The sequence below is a fragment of the Hypanus sabinus genome, chromosome 13, assembly GCF_030144855.1.
Source record: "Hypanus sabinus isolate sHypSab1 chromosome 13, sHypSab1.hap1, whole genome shotgun sequence".
NCBI classification, from domain to species: domain Eukaryota; kingdom Metazoa; phylum Chordata; class Chondrichthyes; order Myliobatiformes; family Dasyatidae; genus Hypanus; species Hypanus sabinus.
Window position 1 is genome coordinate 45,050,455 of NC_082718.1, and position 25,262 is coordinate 45,075,716.

The following is a 25,262-nucleotide window of genomic DNA, read 5'->3' on the forward strand; positions in this document are numbered from 1 at the left end:
AACACTCAAGCAGTATCTATGTTTGTAATAGTTTGACTGAATATTTACCATTTGGCGGGCCAGAGGTTACATTTCAGCAGACAGTAGACAGTACATTTGAGAAAGTGACAGGAAACACTTATAGAGTAAAAAAAAATGAAGGCTCACTCGAAAACTTCTCCAGAAGGAACAGGAGTCAGAACAAAGTTAGCAAGATTAAGAGGAAGATATGGGGTGAAATGGAATCTGGATACTAAGGGAGTGATGACACAGGAACCTGCGAAGAGTATACCTACAGACCTAGTCAAGGTACAGCAACATGATCAGAAGTTAGCAAAGGCACAGAAAGGAGAGAATTCTGAAAAATTTGGGAAGCATCCAGGAATTCAGATATGGAATGGAATTGTACTTAACAATGTTAGATTGCTGGTGCCAGAAGGTGACAGAAACCAGAAGATGTATTGGTATCATGATATTTTGGGGCATCAAAGAGCAGATAGAGCTGCAGAACAATTAAAAAATGTGTGCTGGTGGCCAGAAATGCAAGGAGACGTAAAATATTATTTTAAAGTTGTTTGATTTGTGCCCAGCATAATCCAAATAAATTGGCTAGTAGCAGTTTAAGACTCTTAATTAAGAGTTGTATAGCAAAGTGACTAATCGAGGGCATTTGGCTGTAGGTCATCAGTTTTGGCAGCCATAAAGCTCGGGAAGATGGAAGAAGTACTCAGGGTTTGACCAACTGCATCCTCAGCCTTTGCAGAAAACTGCGGGGATAATGAAGAGGCCTTCATGCCATTTTTAGGCACAGATCAAATTCCAAACCACAGGCAGATAACTAAAGTTATACCATTATCTAGGACAGCAAAAAGATACCAGTATTATAAAGGCCAGTTAGCCTAATATCAGTGGTAAGTTTTTGGAGGGGATTTTCAGGAACAGAATTGACCAACATTTGGATTGACAAGGACTATTTAGGAATAGTCAGCTCAGTTTTGTGTGGGGGAAATTTTGTCTGACAAATCATTTGAGTTTTTTGAAGAACCAAGAGGAGTACTGAAGGCAGGGTTGTGAACTTCACCTATAGGGATCTTAGAAAAGCCTTTGTCAAGGTCAGATATGGAAAGCTTGTCTACAAGGTTAGATTAAATGGGATCCAGCTTGAACTAGCTTAGTGGACATATAATTCAGCTAATGGAAGGAAACAGAGAGTAATAGCGGAAGGTCTTTTTTTTCAGACCGGAGGCTGGTAATTGGTGGTGTGCCATAAAGATCGGCCCTGGACCACTGTTCTTTATTAACTTTTGGCACAACATTATTTCAGCTCAGGGTGTCAGAGTTCAGATTTCAATCCCGGTGTCCACTGTAATGAGTGGAACGTGTAGGGTTTCACTGAGTGCTCCGGTTTCCTCTCAGAGTCCAAAGACGTACCAGTTAGTAGGCTAATTGGTCATTGTAAATTGTCCTGCAATCAAGTTAGGGTTAAATTGAGTGGTTGTTGGGGGTTGCTGGTCAGCGTGGTTCAAAGGGCCAGAAGGGTGTATTCCACACTGTATCTTTAAATGAATGAATGAATGAATGAATAAACAAACAACTTGGATGGGTGAGAGTGTTCAAGGAATATTGGTATGACACAAAAATTGCTAGTATCGTAGATAGTGGAGGTTATCAAAAATTAAAAGGGGATCTTGATCACCAGGTAAGTGGGCAGAGGAATGGCGAATGGCTTCCAGTAAAGTAAGTGAAAGGTGTTAAATCTTTGGAAGTCAGACGAGGATCGGACTTCCACAGTGAACAGTGCAGTTCTAGGGAGCATTGTAGACCAGAAGAACACAGGAGTACAAGTACGTAATCCCCTGAAGGTAGTGTCCTGGTAGACAGGGTTGTGAAGAAGGTGTTCAGCATGCTAATCTTCATCAGTCAGGATACTAAATATAAGAATTGGGATGTTATGACTCTAATTACCTGCCAACGTGTCACAAACTGGGTTGCTGGTCCTTTTTTCTGGGAAGCAACACTTACTCCCACCCCAATTAGTATCCAACATAATTTATTTGTTTGAGAGTGGAACTGCAAAAGCAGAATCATGTACTACCTGTCTGTGCCTATTGCCCTGCCTAGTCATTACTTTTCCCCCATGCAGCCAGTAACTTTCAAAGTTCAAAGTAAATTTATTAAAAAGTACATATATGTCACCATATGGAACACTAGATCTAATGGGCATACACAGTAAGTTTAAGAAACACAATAGAATCAATGAAAGACTGCACCTAACTGGATGGACAAACAAGGAATGTGCGAAAGACAACAAACTGGAAATACAAAAGAGGGAAAAATAGTAATAAATAAATAAGCAATAAATATCAAGGACATGAGATATAGAATCCTCAAAAGTGAATTCATAGGTTGTGAGAACAGTTCAGTAGTGGGGCAAGTGAAGTTGTCTCCTCTGGTTTGAGAGCCTGATGGCTGAGGGGTTCCTGAACCTGGTGTTGCAGGTCCTGAGGTTCCTGAACCTTCTTCCTGATGACAGCAATGAGAAGAAAGCATGACCTGGGTGATGGAGTTACTTGAGGATGGATGCTTCTTTCCTTCTACCAAGTTCTGTGTAGATGTTCCCAATGGTGGGAAGGGCATTGCCCATGATGGACTGGACCATACCCACAACTTTTTGTAGAACACTCTATTCAAGGGTATTGGCATTTTTATACCAGGCCATGATGCAACCAGTTAATATACTCTTCACCACACATCTATAGAAGTTTGTCAAAATTTTAGACGTCATGCCAAATCTTTGAGAACTTTCAAGGGCGCAGAGGTGCTGCAATGCTTTCTTCATAATTGCACTTATATGCTGGGCCAGGGCAGATCCTCTGAAACAATAACACTGAGGAATTTAAATATGTTGACCACCCCCATCTCTGATCCCCTGATGAGGACTGACTCATAGACCTCCAACTGAAGTCAATAATCAGCTCCTGGTCTTGCTGATATTGAGTGAGAAGTTGTTGTTGTGGCACCATTGAGACAGATTTTCCATCTCCTTCCTATATGCTGATTTGTCTCCACCTTTGATACAGCCAACGACAGTGATATTGTTAGCAAACTTAAATATGTCATTGGAACTGTACTTTTCATCTCGTCATAGTAGAGTAGTAGTAGAGAAGTAGTAGAGGCCAGTTCAGTTGTGTCATTTAAGGTAAAATTGGATAGATATATGGACAGGAAAGGAGTGGAGGGTTATGGGCTGAGTGTGGGTAGGTGGGACTAAGTGAGATTAAGAGTTCGGCACGGACTAGGAGGGCCGAGATGGCCTGTTTCCGTGCTGTAATTGTTATATGGTTATATGGTTATAAGTACAAGGCAAGTAGAGAAAGAGGTTAAGCACACAGCCTTGCGGTGCACCTGTGCTGATGGAAATTGTGGAGGTGTTGCCAATCTTAACTGACTGGGGTCTGCAAGTGAGGAAATCAAGGGTCCAATTGCACAGGGGGGATTTAGGCAAATGTTTTAAAGTCAATTGATTAGTTTTGAAAGTGTAATAGTATTGAATGCCAAGCTGAAGCTGATAAAAAGCATCCTGATGTATGCATCATTGCTAACTAGATGCTCCAGGGTTGAGTGAAGAGCCAATAAAATGGCACCTGTGGTGGACCATCTGTAGTGTTGTTGCTGAACACTCCAGCCAGTTGATCAGCACAGGTCTTTAGTACTTGGCCAGATATTTTCCATGGTTGACTCTCCTGAAGAATGCTCACATTGACACCAGTGATTGAAATCACAAGATTATTCGGGGCTTTGGGAGTCCATGAAGGTTCCTCCATGTTTTTGAAAGTCCAATCAAACAAAGACGGCATTGAGCTCACCTGGGAGTGAAGACACCTATCTGGGTGTCTACTTCAATAATCAATATTTGCAGCAGTCTTTTAGGGTGCTTAGGCTAGTGCAACACAAAAAGCTGGTACACAAAGTTCAAAGTACATTTATTATCAAAGTATGTGTGCAGTACACAACTGCCAGATTCATCTTCCCACAGATAGCCATGAAACTAAGAAACACCACAGAAACTGTTCAAAGAAAACATCAAACATCCAAGGCACAAAAAGAAAGAACAAATAGTGCAAATGGCAAAAACGGAGTGAAAACACAGAATATAGAACATTAAACCTCTAACAATCTAGGCCACACAGTCAGTCTAAAATGATCAAAATAGCAATAAAAATAGGAGTACTCAAACATCAGAAACAAATATAACATGAACTAGAGTCCAATCCACAAACCATGTTGAGTAAATTTTGCCCAAGACGCAAAGCAGCGGCACCATCTTCCAGCGTCATCAAGTGAAAGGGGGAGAGAGAGAGGGAGAGAGAGACCAGTCAGACGGCACTGAAAAACCGGTTGCCTTTCGCTCTCGTCCTCTTTGATTTCACTCATGCTTGGCATTGTCATTGGCGATATTGGCAAGAAATGGAGTCCATTATGGGTTTTCAAGTTTCTTGGCACACTCTGCTTGAAACCTTACCAAACTCCCTTGGAGACAGTAATGCGCTAGATCACTTAATCGGCCTGAAAGTACATCATCATAAAACTAAGCACAGGTTCCAGTAGTAGCAGAATGATATATAATGAACTGTCTGAAGGACATTGCCTTTGGTCACATTATTCGCTGGGGCTTTCTTCATTTGTCCTCATCTATGATTCAAACCAATCAAGTAAATTGAAGGAGAAAGTACGAGGAATGCTTTGTTGTAGATTATGAACAAAAATGGCTGAAACAACAGTACGTAAGAACCATAAAAAGAGCAAAAAACATGTTGGATTTAGAAAAATGGTAGTAAAAATATAACAGATAAAAAGAATGTTTAAAATAGCTAAAACACAGAAAATGATTGTTTCTTTAGAAATAACTCTTCCTTAATCACTACTTTCAGGGACAGAAGCTTTAGGTCATTAAGGTGTACCTACCATGCATTCATTTACAAAAAATAGTGGCGGAGATCAGATAATTATTGAACAAGTTAATTATATTCAGATCCTGGTACTTACTGGACTCCATTATCAGACATTGAAAGATGTGATTAAAATATGTTTTTTTTAGAATATGGAACAATACTGTACAGTACAGGCCCTTCACCCCACAATGTTGTGCTGACCCTTAAACCCTGCCTCCCATATAACCCTCCACCTTAAATTCCTCCATATACCTGTCTAGTAGTCTCTTAAGTTTCACTTGTGTATCTGCCTCCACCACTGACTCAGGCAGTGCATTCCACACACCAACCACTCTCTAAGTAAAAAATCTTCCTCTAATATCCCCCTTGAACTCCCCCCCCCCCCCTTTACCTTAAAGCCATGTCCTCTTGTATTGAGCAGTGGTGCCCTGGGGAAGAGGTGCTGGCTGTCCACTCTATCTATTCCTCTTAATATCTTGTATACCTCTATCATGTCTCCTCTCATCCTCCTTCTCTCCAGACAGTAAAGAACCTAGCTCCCTTAATCTCTGATCATAATTCATACTCTGTAAACCAGGGAGCATCCTGGTAAATCTCCTCTGTACCCTTTCCAATGCTTCCACATCCTTCCTTTAGTGAGGCAACCAGAACTCCAAGTGTGGCCTAACCAGAGTTTTATAGATGTAGCACTCACCCAACAGGCTGGTATATGTCTAGGGGGAAAGGAGATCCAGCCACACACCAACCCCACACCAACCCCACCTCCCGTACATGCAGGTGCTGTGGGAATCAAGTTTATGCCGCACGCACACACACAGTATCAAACACACACCAGTTATGAAATACACTTTAAAGATTTTACTAAAACTAAAAGAGTACTATGTAATACAATATATATGAAAGAAAAGAAAAAGTAAAAGGCGCCAACTTATCAAAGTTCAGTCAGTTTAGTGCACATCATCGGAGCTCAGCCATCGAACCATTCAACCCCTCGTCACTTTCCTCCGACCTGCACGTCCTTGCACCTGGGACCACCCCGGTGGTCAACCAAGCAGTGCAGCGCACATCCACCTTCCTCAGTGTCTTCTTCCCGACTCCCTTGAAAAAAACCACAAAAAACCCCAAGCTCCCAGCCTCACCAGACAAAATAACCTTCCCCATTGGTTAACAAATGAATACAATCCCCATATCAGCAAGTCTAAAGCTAAACAACTACGAGAGAAACACTTATCAGACAAAGAAGCATTCCTACTCTTAACAAACCAAAGAAGCCATTTTGAGTAACATACACAGGACATTGTACATAGAGCTGCATCATTACCCTGCGACTCTTAAACTCTATCCCTTGACTTAAGAAAGCTAACACTCCATACACTTTCTTAACTACCCTATCTACCTGTGAGAAAACTTTTATGGATCTGTGGAAATGTACCCCTAGATCCCTCTGTTCCTCCACACTCCCAAGTATCTTGCCATTTACTTTGTACTCTGCCTTGGAGTTTGTCTTTCCAAAGTGTACCACCTCACACTTCTCTGGGTTGAACTCCATCTTCCACTTCTCAGCCCACTTCTGCATCCTATTAACATCTCTTTGCAATCCTCAACACTATCCACAACACCACCATCCTTTGTGTTGTCTGCCAAACTTGCCTACCCCCACATCCAGGTCATTAATAAAAATCACAAAAAGTAGAGGTCCCAGAACTGATCCTTGTGGGACACCACTAGTCACAATCCTCCAATCCGAATGTACTCCCTCCACCATGACCCTCTGCTTTCTGCAGGCAAGCCAACTCTGGATCCCATGCCTTCTGACTTTCTGAATAAGCCTATTGTGTGGTACCTTGTCAAATGCCCTACTAAAGTCCATGTAGATCACATCCACTGCACTACCCTCATCTAAATGCCTGATCACCTCCTCGAAGAACTCTATCAGGCTTGTTAGACACAATCTGCTCTTCACAAAACAATGCTGACTGTCCCTGATCAGACCATGATTCTCTAAAAACCCATAGACTCCATCTCTAAGAATCTTTTCCAACAGCTTTCCCACCACAGACGTAATGCTCACTGGTCTATAATTATCCAGACTAACCCTACTACTGTTTTTGAACAAGGGGACAACATTTGCCTCCCTCCAATCCTCCAGTACCATTCCCATGGACAACGAGGACATAAAGATCCTAGCCAGAGACTCAGCATTCTCTTCCCTCGCCTCATGGAGCAGCCTGGGGAATATTCCATCAGGCCCCGGGGACTTATCCATCCTAATGTATTTTAAGAACTCCAACACCTCTTCTCCCTTAATATCAACATGCTCCAGAACATCAAACTCACTCATATTGTCCTCACCATCATCAAGTTCCCTCTCACTGGTGAATACTGAAGAGAAGTTTTCAGTGAGGACCTCACTCACTTCCACAGCCTCCAGGCACATCTCCAACCTTTATCTCTCATCGGTCCTATCTTCACTCCTGTCAACCTTTTGTTCTTCACATAATTGAAGAATGCCTTGGGGTTTTCCTTTACCCTACTCACCATGGCCTTCTCATGCCCCCTTCTTGCTCTTCTCAGCCCCTTCTTAAGCTCCTTTCTTTGTACCCTATATTCCTCAATAGACTCATCTGATCCTTGCTTTCTAACCTTCACGTATGCTGCCTTCTTCCATCTGACTAGATTCTCCACCTCACGTCACCCATGGTTCCTTCACCCCACCATTCTTTATCTTCCTCACCGGGTCAAATTAATCCCTAACATCCTGCAAGAGATCGCTAAACATCGCCACATGTTCATAGTACATTTCCCTGCAAAAGCATCATCCCAATTCACACCTGCAAGTTCTAACCTTATAGCCTCATAATTTGCACTTCCCCAATTAAAACATTTCCTGTCCTCTCTGATTCTATCCTTTTCCATGATAATGTTAAAGGCCAGGGAGCGGTGGTCACTGTCCCCTAGATGCTCACCCACTGAGAGATCTGTGACCTGACCTGGTTTGTTACCTACTGATACTGGAGAGTTGCCAGAAACAATGTGAAAGGCCGGACTTGTTTGACTAATCTAGTTGAATTGTTTGAGGAAATAATTTCAAAAGCGAGCTTAACTGAATCTTGGCCAGGTGGAGATTGCAAAAATGAACATATGGTTGACGGTTAAGAGCTTGAGGAATACATTCAAAAACTGAGTTTTAAAGAGGACTTTTCTGAAGTTTTCCATTTTTGGTTGCTTTTCTGGGCATCTTGAGATTTAGAGGAAGAGGATAAACAAAAAGAGAGATCCTTCCACTTTTAGGAAACATACTTGTCCTTAGGATAGGCCAGAGGGTCGTGCTGACAATAAAATACCTATTGTAGTCACTATTGAAGTGAAGTAAACATGACAGCCAGTCTGAGCAGAACATTTCACAGTCTGATAATGACCTACATCTAATCTTAATATAGGCATCGTTAGTATGGGCAAGATTGAAAGCAAACTACTGTTTTCCACTCTTCCATTTTTCAAGTTTATTAATATATTGAACAGGGTATTCTTGGATATTCTCCATTCACATATTTATAGATGTAAATAATTAAAGCTCAAAGTAAAGGAATCATATTGAGTGGCAGAAGAAAAAATGTTAGAGGTAAAAGGTTTGTTTTCAGATTGGTAGAATTTTATACTTCCTAGGAATATGTACCTGTGCCTCAACCTTATAATGTAATAGAGATAGTAACTTATTTACAGGTGACAGAATTCAGGAGCTACAGTCAATTGTGTGAATTAAGAGCACATAATAAGTGAACAAAACTGTGACTCTTGAACTACACTACGGAAACCTCTTAATTCTGATTTGTACTTGTGCGTCACATCTACGCCATAGGTATTGCGTACCCGACGCCATACCTATGCTATACCCTACGCAGTAGGGTGACATGCACCTCTCCAGAATAGTTACTCACACGTCATGGTGACGCAGACAGCAACATCTGTGATTGGTTCGCTTGGTAGCATTGCATTTCCTCCTACGCATTTCCAGTTGCTTCTTCTCTGTCATATTTGTAGGCTGGGTGCACACCGATACGAAATAGATGAACCAAATCGTCAAATCTACCTGCCAACATGCGGAACTCTTTGAAATGCATTTCCTCGTCCATGTCTCTCACAAAGAAACTCAACACAGTGGCATAGAAACCCCACCGCCATCTAGTGTTTTGGCGCACACCAACGCATGCTCGCTATGGCTTAGCGCGGTGCGGAAGTGAAAATCAGGGTTACGACATAGGCTGTGGCATAGCCCATATGCACAAGTATAAATCAGCCTTAGATGATTTCCAACTCTCTATGGAAATCACTGTCTCTGATTTGAGATCAGATCAGAGACAGTGCTGAATAAACAAAGTTTAGAATACATGCTCAAATTTAACATCTATTGTAAATGCTGATAAAAGTGAAAAATACCACGTCAGGCTTAGGACAGGCAACTTCAAGACCACCAGGTTAAAGATGGAACTCCCGAGAAGTGCCGTAAGGAACTAAGCATATTGAAAAGCAAGAAATCGTGTTAATAAGATGATTTAAAATTATGGTTATGCATTTTAAAATTTCTTTTGCAAAAATTAATGTAATTTACTTAAATATTTCTTTCTCAGAACTAGGACTATTTCTTGATTAAAAAGTCCTAGACAAAAATTGTACTTATAATGTTAGTAACTTAGAAAGCCTAAATTCCTAACTGTATCACATTCTTATATAGAGTACCTATGGCAAGAAGATAAAAATGTGGAAGTGTGGCTTTAAAGAAGCTCTTTCTTATTAAAGTCACAGGACTTTCTTCTAAAAGTTAGACTGTCAGATTTGCTAACTCCATTTCTATCAATGGACATTTAACTACTTAGATTGTGAGGAATCATACATTTTATCTTCAATCTAGGATGTAAAACTGGACTGAGAAGTAGCAGATGGAGTTCAACCCAGATAAGAGTGAGGTGGTTCATTTTGGTAGGTCAAATATGATGGCAGAATTAAGTATTTAATGGTAAGACTCTTGGCAATGTGGAGGATCAGAGGGATCTTGGGGTCTGAGGACACTCAAAGCTGCTGCACAGGTTGATTCTGTGGTTAAGAAAGTATACGGTGCATAGTCCTTCATCAGTCGTGGGATTGAGCTTAAGAGCCGAGAGGTAATGTTGCAGCTATATAGGACCCTGGTCAGACCCCACTTGGAGAATTGTGCTCAGTTCTGATCGCCTCACTATAGGAAGGATGTGGAAGCCATAGGAAAGGGGCAGAAGAGATTTATGAGGATGTTGCCTGGACTGGGGAGCATGCCTTATGAGAATAGGTTGAGTGAACTCAGCCTTTTTTCCTTGGAGTGACGGAGGATGTGAGGTGAGCTGATAAAGGTATATGATGAGAGGCATTGATTGTGTGGATAGTCAGAGGCTTTTTCCCAGGGCTGAAATGGTTAGCATGAGAGGGAACAGTTTTAAGGTGCTTGGAAGTAGGTACAGAGGAGATGTCAAGGTTAAGTTTTTTACTCATAGAGTGATGAGTGCGTGAAATGGGTTGCCGGCGATGGTGGTGGAGGCGGATACAATAGGGTCTTTTAAGAGACTCCTGGATAGAAACATGGAGCTTAGAAAAATAGAGGGCTATGGGTAACCCTAGGTAATTTCTCAGGTAAGGACATGTTCAGCCCAGCTTTGTGGGCCGAAGGGTCTGTATTGTGCTGTAGGTTTTCTATGTTTCTAATCTGTACCTTGGCATTGATTTTCCAGTTAAAATTGAATTGAACATACTGTAGCCAATACAAAAAAGGGCTATTAAGGGTTCAACCTATTCATACTGGCATTTACACTCTAAGTCAGTAAACAGTTCTAAAGACTTTAAGTAAATCTAGTTTTATATGCGTGCAATCCCTATTCCGTCAGTATAACGGACTATAAATGTTACCACATTTTCTCTCAGTTACTAATCTTTCAAGTGAAATCCACACACTCACAGAATTTACCTTCCCTGTATTCAAATATATTAGCATAAATTATTTTTTGTGAATCCTTAATTTTGCCTACACACCTATGAAAATAGCCTCCATCTACCTAGCTTCTTTCATCTTATTATATATTAAATACTTCATAATATAAATACTGTTGTTCTTATAAAAAGTTGGACATTTTTGAAACTTTTCAATGTGTTTGTGTTTTAATGACAGATACAGAAATTCCATTCAATGCGATACAAATGCCACACATTTCCTTGAAAACAATAATCAAATATCTACAGCCCTCCAAGATGGAATTTTCAAAGCTTCAGCATGTTTCAAACAAAGAACATTATCTTGCCTAAATCCCAGGTGATCTATGGTCTATTCATTATTTTGAAACTGTGACCCATGTTTTCAGCTTGGAGAAACTGCATGCCTGCATGCAAGCCGTTGAGCCCTGTAAAAATTTCCACTCATTCATTAAGTATTTTCATCACTACTCATATGGCAAATCCTGCAACCAACCTAGTGAATCTTCTATGCATCCTCTCCATGGAATATATTTGGATTTTTTTTTCCATTAGAGAGATCAAACCTGTCCTTAATACTCCAGGTGTGGTGTCAGCAAGCAGTCTTGGCTTCACAAACAGAGAAATGTTGAGTACTCCTTCTCCGAAATTCCAAATACTGAAAGCCTTCGAAATCCAATTTATTTTTTGATTACTGACATGATGCCACAAATGGAAAAGTCCTCAAGACTTTGGGAAGGTCCCCAGGCAATGTGCAGGTCTCTGTGCATCACAGACAGTTCTGAGAATTGACCTCACATATGCAATGAACAAAAGTTAATAATGAAAAAATAGAAAAACTGCATAAAATGAAAAATCAAGAGTTTTATCATTTGTTGAAGGAATGGATTCATCAGCATCGGTGTGAGCAATGAGCAGTTTATCTATCAGGACGAACTGAAAATTGAAGGCAATTGTGAATATTCGACAGGCTAATTGCAGACATTTTAGAAAAGCCAGCATAAAATTTTAAGGGTTTTAAATATTTTGCAGATAAAGTATCTCTCGATCACAAAGAGGCAAAAAGCTCACTGAGTATGCAAAGATTTTTGCTGATAAAAATCTAACCTCAGAACAATTCTGCAATCTTGACTGTTTTTATTCCTTACATAAAGCCTTTAAAAAAAAATAAAATGCAAATACAGTATATTGTAATCTTTTAGTCTAAACACAACATTGCAGGTGGAGACCTTTTCCGTTGTTTGACGTTCAACACCTACTTCAGGTGTTTGCCTGATACTGCTGTACTGCCTCTTGCTATACTGCACACATTATACTTTCATTATATTAATGGCATGTAATAAATTTTACTGTTAAGTACACATGTGTTATGAACAAGTGTAAGACAAAGACTGCTTACCAGTTGCACATAAACTCCAGGTCAGAAGTGATGGTGATGAACAAATCCTAAATACGAAACACTTCTGACCCTAAGCATTTTGGATAATGGGTATTCAACTTATATTTGTTTTTGTTTTGTAAACCAAGTCCTTTACTATTGTAGGGAATTGCAAAGGGTTGTATATGTTTTCAAAATATTTCAAATAAACTGCACAAAGACCATTTTGCTCATCATCATGCTATTTCATCATGGCTGATTTATTATCTCCCTCAACCCTATTTCCTGCTCTTTTCCCATAACCTTTGATACACTAACAATTAAAAACCTATCAACTTCTACTTTAAGTATACCCAATTTACTTGACCTCGATGCCTATCCACAGATTCACTACCCTATGGCCATAGAAATTCATCCTCATTTCTGTTCTGAATAGATGTTCTATTGTGAGGCTGGGGCTTCTAGTCCTAGACACCCCCACTATAGGGAACATTCATTCATTCAAGAACATTTATTATCAAAAAATGTATAAACTATGTCACCTTGATATTTGCTTGGTTACAGGTAGCCACAAAGCAAGAAACGCAAAAGAACCCAATTTCAAGAAAAAAAAGAATAAAAATAAAAATAGAAGACAAACACTCAATGCGCAAAAGAAAGTAAAAAATTACAAGTCATGCAAGAAATTGAAGTGAACAACAGCATTCTGAACAAAAAGCGAGTCTATAGATCTGAACCACAAAGCAGCCTGGAGTAGGCCCAAAGCCTCGCTTTCAGTTCATCACACTAGCGGGCATACAGCACCGCAGCCACAGCAGTCTTCATTGCCTCAGCGCCATGGAGAAAGGAGAGGCCATTGCGGAGAATGAGTGAAATCAGCTCTCATCCCAAGCAACACCCGATGCTTTCCAGTGACTCGCTTCAAGCCCAGATTTCGACGCCCAGCCCGAAGCCACTCTCAAGCTCTACAGATCAGCTCAGAGCCCAATATGATCCAATTTCACACATGAGACAGTTGTACAGACATTGGAACCCCATCTGCATTGATTCATCCCAGACATTCCACTCTGCAAATACTCATTTCAGGGAGGTAGCACCACCACCCCCGCACCCCCCCAACCCAATAGCCATACCAACCCCCTCTCCCGGTTGACCTCCAAGGTTGTATGTATACAGGAAATTTGATTATGAAAGAACACACAATATATTTGATCACATATTGAAACTATTTACACAAAAATATTCCTTGTTGAGTATTTTGTTGGCAGTCTCAATGCTAATAGCTAAATGCTAATGCAAATAGCTTTTCTATTTCTTTTTCAAACTTTCCTTGTACTGTGATGTGGCTTGCTTGGTAGAACCATAAACAGTGCTGGTTATTAGAAATGTAGGGCTGGGCTGTTGACCACGACCCCAACCTCCCAGAATCTCACACTGCACCTACCTAAGGGGTCAGCCATCCTTGACAACCCCAGAGTCAGTAACAAGGTCTAAAAGTCCTGGTGGTGGTCGTTGCCGCTGCCTGGAGCGGTGCCCAGCGCCAGTGCAGGGGAAGGGGCTCAGGATGTTCACTCCTGGGGCCCCAGCCAGGTACAGCTGCATTGGCTCTCGAGACTGGGACGCAGCAATGCACAAACAGCACCACGTGCTGCCTGTACCCAGGCCAGCAGAAGTGTTAATGCAGCTTGCCCAGTGTCTTTGCCATCCCAAAAATGGCTGGCACCCTGCAGCCCCCCCCCACCCCCCCCCCCCACACACACACACACACACACACACACACACACACACACACACTATATATATACTCCTTGTTGAGTATTTTGTTGGCAGTCTCAATGCTAATAACTAAATGCTAATGCAGACTGATGGACAATGAAAGAGAGATAGAGGTTGATTGTAATGCCCGCCCACAGAGAAAACTGATAGGTCTACTTAGCACAAAGAGGGAGCAATCACTCTCTTGCTATGTCTGTCACTTGCACTCTCTGTCTCTCTAACTCTCTCTCTCCCCCCCCCCCCCCACCATCTCCCTCTTCCTCTCACTCACTCGCTCTCAAAAAAATCAATTTCCGGAATATTGTATATAATTTGCGGGCATCAGGAAGCCGCTATCATTATGTGGGAGACTCCTGGAACTTCTGGGAGAGGTGGGATGTCTGTCATCCCCTGAACTCACTTTGTCATCATTCGCTCTTTCACTGTTTGCAAATATAATTTAACACAATTTTCCTGGGAAAAAGGTATTTTTAGTGATGTTTTTACTCAGATGTCTTAACTATTTGACTACCAGGAAGTTGTCGCACACGTTCAGTAGTGCCATCTTAACTGGAAGGGTTAACATTCTCTCCATATAGGCCTTTCAATATTCAATACGATACAACATGATCCTCCCTCATTCTACTAAACTCAAAGTTCAAAGTAAATTTATTATCAAAGTCCATCCATTATATGTCACCATATAAAACTCTGAGATTCATTTTCTTGCAGGCATACTCAATACATCAAATAACCATAACAGAATCAACTGCATCAACAAGGTGGAAAATCAATGTGCAAAAGGCATCAAACTCTGCAAATACAAAAAGAAAGAGAAAGGATAATAAATCAGTAAACAATAAATGTTGAGAACATGAGATGAGTCCTTGAAAACAAGTCAATAGGTAGTGGAAACATTTCAGTGGTGGAGCAAGTGAAGTTGAGTGAAGTTAATCCCACTGGTTCAAGAACCCGATGGTTGAGGGTTATTAACTATGTGGTGGTGAGTCCTGAGGCTCCCACACTTTCTTCCCAATGTCAACAATGAGAAGAAAGCATTACCTGGGTGATTGAGGTCCCAGATGATGGATGTTTCTTTCCAAAATGCAGTCTGGGTATAGAACTATACGTATTATAGCAGTGGCTAGTGTGTTGAAATTCTGGTGCTACAAATGTGATTGAAATCCACAACTATGATATAAAATGTTATCAGGGCAAAATGTTTCTTATTTAGTGATGGCATCATAAAGTACCTTAAGCGTTTAATTATAGTTGGCCCCTAGAGGTAAACTCCAGCAAGTTTGAGCACAAGCCATCAAACGGTCCTCATACATTAGCCCTTTCATTCCCAAGATTATTCTCATGAACATCCTTTGGACCTTCTCCAATGCCACCACATCCTTTCTTGGATTTGCATGCCAAAACTTCTCACAATACTTCAAGTGCTGTCTGACTTGAATGTCTTGACTGTCAAATGTCTTATATAGCCTCAGCATTACATCCTTGCATTTATGATGTACTTCTCTTGAAATGAATGCAAACATTGCATTTGTCTTCCTTACCATTGGCTCAACCTGCAAGTACAAGAAGCAGTGCCTCAAAAAGGTGGCATCCATCATTAAGGACCCCCATCACTCAGGACATGCTCTCTTCTCAGGAAGGAGGTACAGAAGACTGAAGACACACACCCTATGATTCATAAACACCTTCTTCCCCTCTACTATATGATTTCTGAATGGACATTAAACCCAGGAACACTACCTCACTTCCTTTTATTTCTAATTTTTTGCACTACTTATTTACTGTAACTATTTATTTTATATATATACTTACTGTAATTCGATGTACTGCTGCCACAAAAATAAGAAATTTCATGGCATATGCTGGGGATATTAAGTCTGATTGTGATATTAAACCTTTAGGGCAGGGGTTCACGATCTGGGGTCCACAGACCCCTTGGTTCACAGTAGTGGTCCATGGCACAAAAAAATTGGGAACTGTCGCTTTAGGGAATCCTGCACAAATATTTCCAAGTCCCTTTGCACCTCTGATTTCTGAACTTTCTCACTGTTTAGAAAATACTCAACACCTTTATTTCTTCTTCCAAAGTGCATGACCATACACTTCCCCACACTATATTCCATCTGCTACTTCTTTGCCCATTCTCTTAATCTATCTTTCTCCATCTTCAGGCACTTTGCTTCCTCAACATGACCTGCCCTTCCAGCTAACCACCTATCATCCACCAACTTGGCCAAAAACAATCAATTTCCATCATCCAGATCACTGACAGATAATGGGAAAAAATATGGTTATGGCATCAACCCCTGTGGAACACCACTGGCCACCAGCAACTAACCAGAAAAGGACCCATTTATTCCTATTCTTTGCCTTTTGCAAGTCAGCCAATCTTCTATCCATGTATCTTTCCTGTAATTTTCTTCAGCAAATCTCGTGTGTGGCACCTTGTCAAAGGCCTTCTGAAAATTCAAGGAAACAACATCCACTGATGCTCCTTTGTCTATCCTACTTGTTATTTCCTCAAAGAATTCCAACATTTCTTATTCCATACTGTAGATTTCTAGTAAATCTATTTTCATATAGTAAGAACAATGATTAATTACTAATCCAATATCTAAACCTACCATCCGCATTTTTCTTCTGATGCCTTTCCTCAGATTATGTAGATTAGTTGTTTCCTTGTACGTTACGTATTAGAGATCATTCAAAATTGTTAAAGTCACGAAACCTGTAAGATACAAGGAATTACAATTCTGTAGATACAGACTATGATAGACATTTTGGCAAACAATCAATTTGAATTATAAAGTTAACAGTGAGTCAACTGGTGTTACTTCTGACCTTTAAGGAAGTCACTCAGAAGTATCTGGCAATCTATGTGGTGTAGATTTTCCCTTTATCCATTCTCAAAATGCTTGAAATGTTCTCAGCAGACAAGTGTTTAAGATTTCTCAGTGAGACCAAAGAAGGAAGTAAATAGCATAATCCACAAATTCCAACACGATATACAGAATGTAGATAGATTTTACACAAGGTTAATATAAATATCATATAATTATTTCAATAATTTGGAACTGATCAACAGAATAGCAAGAACTGACATAATTTTGATGGAAAGTTGAGTTGCTCAAGCACAGGCAAAAACATGGCCTTAAACTTCATTTTACTGTTGGCTCCAGACACCTGCATTGCCACAACAGATTGACCCTTAGTCGGCCTTTTCCAGGGTTTAGGAGAAAGATTATGTTATTTTGGACACAGGATATATCTCTGGAAAGATTTTTCTGAGACCAGCAGGAATGAAGTGGCTACAATTTGTGGTACTGTAATGCCTATAGGTGTAACCATGGAAACCTGAAATGGTGGCAAGGAGATGTGCCTTGCTGTGGTTGTAACAGCAATTGTCTTTGCTAATAAACTTGACATTAGAACAGATCCTCAAGTGGTTCCGGTGACATCATCGCCGAGAATGGCAACTTAAGTCACTAGCTTCTCCGGAAAAACGCATATTAAGCCCTGTTAATCCATCAAATATAGTATTTCTCGAAAAATATTGAACTGAAAAGAGGGGCAGAATGGGGAGAAGGAATGGAAATAAAGAAGTGACACTGCGGAGCCTGCATCCGAGAGGAGTGCAGCGAGCGGCTCTCCGACCCCACCACATGTGAGCGAGGCGGCCGCCGGGCCTCGTTCGGACGAAGCAGCGAATATCCTCGAAATCCTGAGAGAAATAATGGTGGTCCAGAAAGATATAAAGCAGCAGCTCCATGATATTAAGGCAGAGCTCGCCAGTGTTAATCAAAAAATAACGGTGGCAGAGACTCGCATTGAGAAGGTGGAAGATCGCATTCAAAACGTGGAACGGACACTGAGCAAAACAATAAAAATCATACATCACCAAGAAGGTAAACTGCTTGATCTGGAGGGAAGATCACAGTGGAAAAATATCAGAATCTACAACGTTCCAGAAGGAGCAGAGTTTATGACGGAGTTTGTCGGAAAGTTACTGCGGGATGCGCTGGATCTTCCCCCAGCTATGGAGCTGGAAATCGAGAGAACGCACCGCGCGCTAGTCCCAAAACCTACCCAGGATAGAAAGCCATGATCAATTATAATTAAATTCCTTCGGTACAGCACCAAGGCGGAGATTCTACAAAGGGCCTGGGGTAAGAAGAGAGTGTTTTTAGATGATAAATTAATATATTTCGACCAAGATTATCCCCCGCGGTCCTGCAGAAATGTAAAGAATACTCTGAAGTAAAGCAAGTACCAAAGCAAAAAAAAGATTAGATTTCAAACTCCGTACCCTGCTAAATTTAGAGTGTTTTATGACGACGGGACGCGGTTGTACCAGACAGTGGAAGAGGCGACTACAGACATGAAGGCCAGAGGGTTGCCCGTCAGCGTGACCAAACCAAGGGGAAGCCTGGCTGAGGATTTATCTCGCTCTGCTTAGGGAACAGTGTGAGAATCAAGAAAGCAGGAGATGGGAGGAGGCTGAGAGAAGTATATCAGGAAGAGACCGGGAGTTTCCCAAAGTCAGTCCTCACCCCCTTCAGAAGAGCCATAAGGTTTGGCTAACTTTAAAAATGTTGAGAAGCTAAACGGAAGCAAAAGTAGACGGTGATATACCTATCTCGAGAAATACTTCTTATAATGTGGATTTTATATTACTTAGTTGTTATTCTTTATTCGCTCACTTACTCCTTTTTCCCCCACCAAAATGAGAATATATATATATATATATATGTGTGTGCATATATGAGTATGTATGTAATGTATGTATATATGTATATATGTGTGTGTGTGTGTGTGTGTGTGTATGTGTGTGTGTATATATATATAGGAGGAGTACACAGGGAAATCTTTTCTGTGTAATGGATTTGTTCACTGACTTTTATGAATACTGAAGTGGGGGCCCTCAACTCACAAGTAGGAGGGGTTATGCCCCACAGCTAGACATTTCCTTTAGCTCAATGCAGGGTTATCTACTAGAGACCTCAGCCTTGGAATCACACCTGCATTGCCATTTTTGTTATTACTTGCGTTTCTTGGTTCTTATTTGTTCAGGGAGTAGATCGATTAAGTTTTATTCTAATTTCAATGATACATTGACAGATAAATACAGATGGCTAAGGACAAGGTAAAATTCATTTCTTTTAATGTCAATGGGCTATTAAATCTGATCAAACGTTAATAGAATTTTATCCAAAATGAAAAAAATAACAAGCCCATGTAGTATATTTACAGGAAACTCATTTAAGTGATAATGAGCATAAAAAACTAAAGAGAATGGGCTTCACTAATTTGTTTTTCTCCTCATAAATCAGGACATAGGAGAGGAGTTGCTATTCTTAACTCAAGTAAGCTAAATTTTGAAAAAGTATTCAAAATGAGAGATAAAGTAGGCAGATATATTCTGGTAACGGGGCATATAGACGACAATTCAGTTACTCTATTGAATATATATATTGGTTTCTTCCAGAAAATTACTGATATTATGGTAATGGAAACAGAAGGTCTCCTGATATGTGGGGCAGACTTAAATTTACAATGATAACCAAACTTAGACTCTTGCAATAGAAAAACCTATGAAACAAAATCTTTACATAAGAAAGTTAATACACTTTTTGAGGATGTTGGTTTAATTGATATATGGAGGGACCTTTTCCCTGACAGAAGCGATTACACTCATTATTCTGCTCCCCATTCTGTATATACAAGAATATACTATTTCATAACATTTGGAAAAGACAAAGACAAAATAAACACCTGTGGAATTGGGACAATAGATGTAAGTGACCATGCAACTATATATTTATCTGTTGATTTTGACCTACAACGAAAGAATACTATTTGGAAACTAAATTCAAGTCTACTCAATGAGCCGTACTTTAAGGAACAAATTAAAAAAGAAATCGGTCTCTCCTTAGAATTTAATGATAATGGAGAGGTTCCACCTCCCATTTTATGGGATACTCTGAAGGCGGTTTTAAGAGGGAAAATTATAGTGATATCGTCATATAAGAAAAAAATAAGGAATAAAACATTAGAGGAATTACAAAATAGGCTGAAGGAACTAGAGAAAGAACACAAATTGAATTTGACACAGGATACATTAAGGGAAATTAAAAGAATTAGGAATGAAAATAGTTTGGCTACGCAAGAAATCAGGAAAAATTTAATGTTTCTGAAACAGAGACATTATGAAAGTGGATCAAAATCTATAAAAGTACTGGTGTGGAAACTGAAAAAAAAAGATAGCAGAAAATATAATACATAGAATTAGGGACCCAAGAACGAAAATGATAAAAAAAATAAGCTAAGTGAAATTCAAGAAGCTTTTGAAGTGTTTTACAAAAAACTATGTTCCAAAGTTGCAGGGGGAAGCATAACCCAAATTGACACCGTCATGGATTCTCTGGAGTTATCCACTTTAAGCGAAGAACAAAATAGAACGATAACTGCTGACATAACTGAAGTTGAATTAAAAGCTGCAATTAGTAGGCTTAAATTTAAGCAAGTCACCAGGATCAGATGAGTATACGGCAGAGTGGTACAAAGAATTTTAAAAGGATTTAATTCCTGTTTTACTCCCCACATTGAACTGGGCTCTAAAGATGATACAAATGCCAACCCTGGGAAGTGATAATCTCAACTATACTGAAAGAAGGCGAGGATAAACTGGAATGTGAGTCATTTAGACCAATAACCGTTCTTAATGTAGATTATAGATTATTTACCTCCATCATGGCCAAACGATTACAGGAGTTTCTACCCATACTGATAAGTAACGATCAGACAGGTTTTATACAACAACGCCAGAAACAAGACAATATACGGAGGACACTTCACATTATGGATCATATACAAAAAAATAAAATCGAAGCAATAGTGATAAGTGTGGACACAGAAAAAGCATTTGATTTGGTTAATTGGAATTTTCTTTACAGAGTGTTGCATAGATTTAGTTTCCAAGACACAATAATTAAAACAATACAGACACTATATGACAATCCTACTGCTAGGATTAAAATCAATGGATATTTATCAAATTGTCTTACCCTAGAAAGGGACTCGAGACATGGTCACCGCTAGTCTTCATGTTATATCTGGAACCATTAGCTCAATACATCAGACAAAATGAAGATATCAGGGGAATTACTATTAAAGGAACAGAGCATAAATTGGCTTGTTATGTAGATGACATTTTGATCTATCTAGGGCAACCAACATACCCTTTACCTAAATTGATGCAATCCTTTCAACAATATGGTCAATTATCAGGATACAAGATCAACATAGATAAAACTCAATTACTTTCATATTACTATAGCCCACCAAGAGAAATTGAAAGTCGATACCCCTGGGCATGGCACACAGAGTCTTTCAAATATTTGGGCATCATTATGCCAAAAGATTTGGCAGAATTATCAGAATGTAATTATCAGCCTTTATATAAAAAAATTAAGCAAGATGTGGCAAGATGGAACCTTATTCCTTTTTTCAGTCTCAGTTCAAGGATTGAGTCTATTAAAATGAATATACTGCCCAGGCTGTAATATCTCTTTCAGACCCTACCAATAGAGACTAATGAAAATCAATTCAATGAATGGAACAAGATGTTATCAAGGTATATTTGGCAGGGTAAAAGGCCTAGAGTTTGACTCAAAACATTGCAATTAGCAAAGGAAAGGGATGGGGCCTACCTTCTCTTAAAGATTATTATTTTGCAGCACAGTTGAGAGCTGTGATATGTTGGTGCAAGCCATCATATGACGCTCAATGGAAAAACACTGAGGAGCAGGTTCTTCCCATCCCCATACAAGCAATTTTGGCTGATAACAACCTACAAAGGTACATAAATACCATTGATAACCCATGGGTGAAATTGACTCTTAACATATGGAAAACTACTATAAAAGAATATAATCTAGAGGGAGATATTGCAATTCTTAAATGGTGTGCATATGACTGGGATTTTACATCAAATAAATTGGATGCTAGATTTAAGGACTGGACAGCTAAGGGAATAACAGTTCTTTGCAACATAATGAAAAGAGAAACAATGTTCAGTTTTGAAATGTTGAAAGAGAAACATTTATTAGAAAAACAAGATTTTTATCGATATTTACAGATGCAACAATGTGTTAATAAGATGTTTAAAAATGTGACCAAGGCAAGTACATGCTTGATAGAGCTATTTAGAAAAGCATATAATTCAGATAACGGTAGTAGAATCATTTCAAGCATGTATAAGGGGTTGTCAAATCTTAAAACACATTCGACTTCATACATTAAAACAAAATGGGAGAAGGAAGGAGGGATAATTATATCTGAGGAAGAATGTACAACAATATGGAGGTATCAATGGAAGTGTACCAGTTCACAGAAATGGAGGGAGTTTGGATGGAAAAACTTGATAAGATATTTTATTACACCCTCTCAGAAATCCCATTATGATAGTAACCACCCTGTTTGCTGGAGAAATTGTGGAAATCAAAATGCAAATTATTATCATATTTTTTGGGACTGCCCTGTTATCAAAAACTGTTGGAGGGGGATACACAATGCCCTACAAGACATCTTTAAATGTGAAATACCCTTAGAGAGTAAGACCATATATTTTGGATATATACCTCAAGAATGGTTGAAAAGAGATAAATATTTAATGAATATACTGTTGCTGGCTGGTAAAAAGACTCTTACTAGGAAATGGTAATCACAGGAGAGCCCAACTTTAAATACATGGATGGAAATTACAATGGACATTTACAAAATGGAGAAGATAACAACATCTGTTAATCATAGGTTGGAACAATTTGATTCATACTGGGAAAAATGGTTTAACTACATAATGCCTCATAGGCCTGATTTTATTCTCACAAATCAATGAATATGTTGTAAAAGAAAAGTCATTCCCTACTTGTACATACTTCTTTCCTTTTGCTTGTTTTTTCTTTCCACTCTTTTGTATAAGTGTATACCTCAGATAAATACTTTGTGGAGATATATGATATATATGTACAATGTCTGAAATACATCTTATGGAAATGTTTGATGATGAACTTCAATAAAAAAAATTCCAAAAAAAGAACAGATCCTCAAAGTATTTGCTTCTACAGCCTCCTATACTATACCCCTCCTCCTCCCACTTTGGTTGTAAAGTTATGTTTGTGAAATAGGAAGCACAGATATTGTGAAATTGTTATCTTCACAAAGTTGTCCTGACAAGATCTGATGGTTTTAAATCCAGCATGGTTTCTTTGTTCATGTGTCAGCTCCAACCATATAGCCTCTCAAAGTTATGAGGAGTTGCTCGAAAGGTTCTTGTTGACAACTAGACCTGTTTGTTAAAAGGATTAACCTTCGTAATAATGATCAGGGAGGCACAGAGAGGCAAGTGTCTCATTGTAAGTGAGCACCATTATTTCAGTTAGATTAATAATTACCTGAATGTGCTGGTATTCTGCTACCAAGGTGACAAATTCCCCTCTATCTTCTAATGGTAATCCTACCCCTTTGTCTTACACTGGGTCTCACTATACTTAGGTCTAGTGTAGTTTCAGTTAATTGAAGTTGTGGGGTGGTCAGTTTTCTAGTAGTTTTGAAAACATTGAAAGGCTCTGATAGAAACTCTTACCCGGGTCATTTAGTGTCCTTTCGATTCTTCCCTCCCGTGTACGATATTATCCTGTGGACAGTTTATAATGATGGAAGCAACTTTCAAGAAACAATTGATGTGCCACCCTAATCGATATATTTCTTGTGTAGATCACTGTCCCACTCCATACTCACATGAGCGTGATCGCACAGAACTGGAATCTTACCAGGCCATGATCACCTGAAGGTTGTTCAATAAATCATCCTGAAAACTGACTAATGATTATTTCCTCTGATATACTGGATACTGTCACCTTTAGAATTATAAGTATTATTATTCTGGTATAATACTCTGGTATTATAAGAGATCTGCTGCTGGTAATTGCTTAATGATTTTTTCAGACTGGTCTGGTTAAAATCTCCCAACACGATGGTGAAGGTGTTAGGGTGCGTTGTTTTGTACATGTTGATTCCATTGCCTAGATCATCTGAAGCCTGCTTGACATTGGCCCGAGGTGGAAAGTAATCTGCTACCAAAATGACCCCAGGGAACTCCCATGGTAGGTAAAAAGGATGGCACTTTACTGCTAGATATTCCAGATCTGCTGAGCAGAACTAGGAGAGCATTGATATATTTGTGCACCAAGAAGAGTTGATTGTGAGGCACACTCCTCTACCTCTGCTTTTGAGAGACTCTATAGATCTATCCTGACAATGTAAAGTAAACCCGTCGATCTGAATCACTGCATCCAGTACAGAAGGGATTAACCAGGATTCTGTGAAACAAAGGACACCCTGGTCCTAATGTCCGTCTGATTCAGTACCCTAGCTCTGAGACCATCGATTTTATTCACCAGGGACTGCACGTTTGCCAGCACAATAGTTGGTATAGAGAGTTTAAAATCCCGTTTCCTTAAACGCACTTGTAACCCCGCTCTGCACCCGCACTTCCTCAAAGGTATACTTTGTGGGCGCTTCCGACCACAATCAGGGTTGCTTCCGTCAGTTTTAAGCAGCGATAGTTCATTTAAATGCATTAAGACATCTTTGGCATCTCTACTGACCTTCGAAGCAGTTGTGCTTTTCAGCTGTATCAGGCTGAAATGGGAATAGTTAATTGTATCCAGTGAGAGTACTGCTGCTACTCGAGTCGCGCCAAGGCACCCCAGAATTAAAGTGGAATATTTGAAGGTTTTCACAGTTATCTTGAATGCTACAAAGAAAAATGAAGATTTGGAGGATGAAACGGTCAATAGCACTGTTTAAAGGCAGTGCATAAAGTGCACTAGGTGTCTGCACTGATTTTGTTCTTTACCTATACTGATAAGTTCCTCATTCAATAACATTAGGAACTAATGCATAGTTAATAGTACTGTACTGCTATAGGCGATGTTCTGATTTGTTCTGTATTTTATTTAAATACAGTGCATATTTAGTTACTCAGTTTGTCTTGTTTATACCTATTTATCTATTTCCATGAAACTTCAGCTAATCGGGGCAGCTGCTTAATTGGGCCAAAATGTACTGGTCCTTGTGTGTTCCAATTAACTGGAATCCATTATACTTAATTCTATGAAGGCTAA

At 39.6% G+C, this 25,262-nt stretch overlaps 1 long non-coding RNA gene across 9 annotated transcripts in view; it reads left to right on the forward strand.

Annotated features, from left to right (window-relative positions):
* LOC132403819 (uncharacterized) overlaps nt 1–15,820 on the forward strand; it is a 118,153-nt gene extending 102,333 nt beyond the window's left edge. For all 9 annotated transcript variants that reach the window (XR_009515355.1, XR_009515353.1, XR_009515357.1 and 6 more), the window contains 2 exons: nt 11,122–11,262; nt 12,865–15,820. This is a non-coding gene — a long non-coding RNA (uncharacterized LOC132403819). The remainder of the gene's footprint in view (nt 1–11,121; nt 11,263–12,864) is intronic.
* Nucleotides 15,821–25,262: the final 9,442 nt, after the last annotated feature.